This window comes from Humulus lupulus, chromosome 5 (assembly GCF_963169125.1).
Source record: "Humulus lupulus chromosome 5, drHumLupu1.1, whole genome shotgun sequence".
NCBI classification, from domain to species: domain Eukaryota; kingdom Viridiplantae; phylum Streptophyta; class Magnoliopsida; order Rosales; family Cannabaceae; genus Humulus; species Humulus lupulus.
Window position 1 is genome coordinate 197,579,161 of NC_084797.1, and position 6,000 is coordinate 197,585,160.

A 6,000-nucleotide genomic window follows, 5' to 3' on the forward strand; every position below is an offset into this window, starting at 1 on the left:
AACTAATTATAATTTGAAACTTGATTTAATATTATTTATTTATATTGACACCAATTTATCAATATTAATAAATCTACCCAAATATTCTCTTTTATTCCCAAATTCTTATTACATGTAAATATCACTAAATTGACCTAGTCAATTTGATATTTCTAATTGATAATTAAATCAATTTTTTGAGACTATTAAATTTGATTTGATAAAAGACGACATGGGGACAATGGATCCATATACCCAAGCTACAGTAAGTTCCCATGAGTTTATTTATTACAATAAATTATCTTACAACTTATTAATTCCTCGTGACTCCACTATAGACATGGAATTAGACTCTTGAGTTCGCTGAACGTATTTTACCAAACCACAAATATGATATCCATTGTTATAACCGTTACAGTCAGCCACTCCTCTATCGATGACTTACTAATGAGTCGGGAACAAATTAATATTTTACTCCTCATTTATATTTTATCATTAACTCTCACAAAGTAGGGGTGCACATGGGTCGTATTTTCGGGTTTCAGACATATCGAGTTCGGGTTTTGCGGGTTTCGGGTGTAGAAAATGGAAATTGAACCCGCTTGAAAGTTTTTACATTTTCTACATTTTTCGGGCTTTGGGTTTGGTCGGTTCGGGTATGTGCGGGTTTCGGATTTTGTTGGTCCTATTTTTGGAATTGGGCTTTTTGTGGGCTTTGGCAAAAAAAATTCAAAAATACAATTTTTTGATAAAATTTCTTTACTTTTAACATGTTTTTTACAATAATAAATTAAGATAAACTTAATTTGTTCAACTGTTTGGTTAAACTTGACAATTTTTTTCTTTCATACAAATATTATGAAACTAAAATCTCTAAAAACTTAATTTTAAAACAAAAGTTATAGAAACTTCTTGTTGATTTTAATTCATATAATAAACTAATATAATCCCTAATCTCCAAAAGTCCAGAATACTAACATAAAGTCCAAATACAACCATCAAAACAAGCCTCCAAAGTTTCAAAATACAAAGTAAACACATTATCTTTTTCTTTGTCCTTATTTTCCTCTCTTTGCAAATTTTGAATGTCCAAATCCATTGCTAGAATAGAAGCCCAGCCTGCTCATTGAAATCTGTCCACAATTTAATCAGCAGAAATCTCAAGGTTTAGAAAAACGAAATAACACAGAACTTGTCCAAACTTTATCCAACACTAAACACTAGTCTCATAGATTGCAAAGAGGCAGCCAGAAAGTCCCTTAAATAAAAATACAATCTTTAATCTATCAGTCACTGAAAAACCGTACAAAGCATACACTTGGCTACAAAAATTGGCATTATTAACTCTACAATCAGTCATTCATATTTATCTTTGTTGATTCAAATCCATTTTTCTCAACCTTACAATACAAAGATATATATATATGTACATACATATATTATATACAAATATACAAACACAGAGAACTACACACACATCTATTTCTTATTTTTCTTCCCATTTCTAACACATATACAATTAGTTATATGCACCACAAACACATACATATATATATAGAGATAGAGAGACAAAATACATAAAGAAATACCTTCAATCAGTTCTTTAGTGTGAGAGAGCTTCGACAAAGGTGACTTGGGCGAGTGGAGCTTGCGGCTGGGGACTGGCGACGTGAGAGAGTAGAGAGAGCAGAGAGGGGGCCGATGTTGGATTAGAGAGGGGGGTCGAGCATTGGACTGAGAGAGAGAAGGAAAGAGGTTGGGTTTGGGGTTGTACCGTCGGGGAGAGAAAAGGAACAAAGAGAGAGGGATAGAGAAAGATAAGAGAAAGAGAGGTTATTAGGTTTATGGTTTCACTCACACACGGCATACGATTAGTATTCTTTTTCTTTTCTAAAAAAAAGGGTCGGGTTTTGGGTTACACCCAAACCCGTATAGTTAACATTTAAAAACCCGACCCAATAGTGGTCAGGTTTGGATCGGATTTGATCTGAATTTACGGGTTTTGCAAAAAAAAAAAAAAAGGGTATTTGAGTTGTGGGTCGGGCGGATTTTCGGGTTTTTCGGGTCAAATGTTCACCCCTACCACTAAGTCCCTTGTAAATGATAAATCTGTGAACTTAATCACAAATATGAGCACTCAATCATTTACCCTTTTAGACTAAGCTATCAAGGAAGTCATCTTTTCACCTCTTATACAGAAGTTATAGATTTCATATATATGATTAATACTCCCACTCAATTACACTACTAAATCTCCAAGATATAAGAATGGGCTGGACCATAGGATAAGCTGGTAACGAACAAGTCAAAAGATTTAAATAATATAATTTGCAGAATATTATCACTTAAAATTAAGATCAATTTGATATATGGTCAACGTTGTGGTATTGATTAGATTCGATAACAACGACACTTATTTATCTATTAATAATCAATATCGGTCCTAGTCCAATGTACTCATATACATCCAATTTTATCTACTTGGTCAATGCCTTGGATAAGACATCACACCCCGAATGTGTAAGTAGACCATATCGTAGATTACTAGATCAGTGAAAATCAAATGTACTGACTTAATCTTAGGACTCATTCTTTTGAACATATAACTACAATTATAATTCATTGTGACCTGGTCACTATAATTGTAACTATTTATATGTTTGAGATTTTATAAATGTTTGTATTATTCCAATGATCATGTAATAAAACAAGCAAGTAATACAGTTGTCAAACTAAATAATTTTTAATTCTTTTATTGACAATATAAAATCGTGTTACATGTCCGTCATGGTTTTATAAAGGCATAAAACCCAACACTAACCAATAGGATTAGAGCTAAAGAACTCATCATTTGAAGCTTAAAACACGTGTCTGTACGGACACATCAAGTTGTTAGGATTAATGTTGTAATATCCATTTTCTCGAAAGGGTCATTTTGTAATTTTTCCACTGAGAGTATTTTGTCATTTTACATATTTATGGGTTTAGATATGTATGGATTCCAATGATAACAAATATTCTTGATTTCTTATGTTTGAGAACCTGGAATGAGATTTAAATTTCAGCATGTGCATAATGCCTAATAAATAATTAATTACGTGGGTTAATTTAATTATTTATTTATGTTGTGAATGTTATTATTATTATGAGCATAATAATATTAATAACATGATATGAATTCATTTTATTTTATCATACGGTTTATTGCATTATTATTTAAATGGATTAAATAATGGTAATTGCATGTAATTATGAAATGACCATATTGTCCCTGTGTTTGAATTTAGTTGAGGGGCATTTAAATGACATTAGAATATGATTTCAAATTCAATTAACTGATTAAATTCGAAATTTAAATCAGTTATAATAATTTCACAATTTTTTTATTTTATTTTAAAAGAAATACAAGAAATTCCTTAACTATAGGCTTAAAATCGATCAACAACAACTAAGATATTAAGCATTTATTTCTTTTTGTTTAAACATGATTTAGAGGGCCTCTCAACATTTCAAAATTGTGGGAAGAGAGGGAGAGTCGCACTAATGGAAGAAAAAAGACGTTAAATTTTCTAGAGAGAGAAAGAAAGATTTCGGGTTTGAGAGCTCTAGGAAATTTCTTGGTAGTTTTGAATGTTTGAAATATATTTCCTATGATCTAAGGAGCGTTTTTGACATGACAAAAATGGGCTTGAAAGATCATTTTCAAATTTTCACCATTAAAGTGGGTGTTCTTGAATAATTTCGGATCAAAGGGAGCATCAGAGGTTCCAGATTTGTTTGGAGTGTTTAGAAAGCTTAGAGGGACCCTAAGAAGTATTTTGTACGTGAAGAAACGGATCAAAAAGCTCTAAAACAAAATTTTGTATTTTGACCACCATTTTTGGCGGTACATCGGCGACGGGGAAGACAACCATGATCCGACCATCATGGGTTGATTTTCTTGAGCTTCAAGGGTTATTTGAGGTGCTGGGATCTTTGGGAACAAATTCCAATCAGTTTGGAGTGTCAAAAACAAGTGGAATAAGGAGTTAGAATATCGCCGCGACGGAGAAGAAGAAGATTCCGGCAAGACTCCGGCGAACCCGATCTGGGTAATTATGGAGGTTTTTTCTTTGCTTTTTGAATCCTAAAAATTATTACATTAATGTTAGAGCATTTTCCAACTTGTTTGGTATTTCTCTGATTTTTCTTTGAATTTCTATGATTTATTTACGTTTAAATAGAGATTAATTATGAAAATATTTTTATTGTTCAGAAAAATATGAGTTTATGTTTGAATAATCTCTGTATGATTTAGAATTGTTTTGAATATTTAAATTTAAGTTTTCATCGTATTTGATAATTTTCTTCAATTATTTTCTTTTCAATATGCGATTTAAGAAAATAAATGTTGAAAAATTATTTAAAGTATTCTAAAAATTTTGGAAATTTTTGTATATGTTTAAAATGAGATTCTAAGGCTCTTTGTAATTTTATTTCTAATTTATATTATTTATGTAATTTCCATGATTTATTTGGCTTATTCTATATTTTAAATATGAAAAATATTAATGTTTCTGTTCTGAACCCTAGGTAATTTTTGTGTGTTACTGTTGAGTATAGAAACCATTCTGTGCAGTTAGATTTTATTTTTAAATCGTTTATGTATTTTTCTTGAATTAATTGGTTTTTCTATTAAATCAATTAAGAAAAATAGTTATTTTGACCAGAAAATTCTAAAATAATTTTTATAAGTTTATTTTAGCTTTTTAAATAGTTCTGTATAATTAGTTTAAATTTTGGCCTGGCAGTATAATTATTTTGAATTATTTAAATTATTTGAGAAATTGAGGAAAAATAATTTATAAATGTTAAAAATTATTTTTCTGGTTTTATATGAGCCTTTGCTGATTATTTAGGGTTTTGGAAAAGTTCTTTGTTGAATTTTTTTTGTCACATGATAATCTTTAGAAATTATTGAGTCTTTTATGTAATTATGATAAAAAGATATTTTGGTATTTTTCACATAAAAAGTATTTATATGAATTCATGCGATACGTTAAAAATATCATTGTTTATGCATGTGACATAATTAAATTATTTCGATAATTAGGGTTTCAAAATAAAACCCTAACACCTATTTTATTTTACCTGAATTGTCGCTGTGTAATTGGACGTCTAGGAGCTAGCGGTCATTGATGTGACATAACAAGTGGTTTGAGACACGTCAGCGGACAATTTACTCTTTAAGGTAAGAAGAGTGGACATTTGTGCACAGGGTGTACGTTATGCGTACAACCTTGTTTTCTTATTTGGTAGTTATGTAATTATAGTTGTGACCTGAATTATTGCATTAGGTTGACAAGCATGAGGATAGGGCTAGGGATTTTAGTTAGTAGACACGCCTTGATGATAGAGTGGGCGTGCAACTAGATTCTAGCTACTTGTGTGAGTATAGCTCTTGCAGGAATTATCTTGGGTGTGTATAACGCAGGATAATAGGATGCCACCACGGAACTGCCCAGTGTGAGTACAGCGCAGGCAGGGCAACGCTGTCTCGAGGGAACAACCGAGTGTCAGTACAGCGTAGGCTGGACTAGGTGCCACCGTGGGAATGCCGAGTGTGAGTACAGCGCAGGCAAGGCAGATTACATTTCATGTCCGATCAACATGACTTGTTAGTATTTATGTGTATGAGTGTAACACACATTATGTTAGTGTGATATGGTGCTTATATATCGCACGGTGACTATTATGCTTATGATGTTTATTTATGTTTAATTGAAGGTTTATGTTTTCTGGTTTGGGGAGTTATGTCCTACATAGCTCTTCTTACTGGGCGTTAGCTCACAGGTACTCTGTGTGCAGGTAAAGGTAAAGCAAAGCAATGAGTGGTGCGGGCTCGAGGCATGGACAAGACATGTGAGAGGTTGGGCTCTAGTTATTTTATGTTTTTTTTTAGAAATGAATGTCATGTTTTAAATTTTCATACTTGAACGGTTATTTTCTTTATGTTGTTGTTGTTATACCTAGCGTCCAACA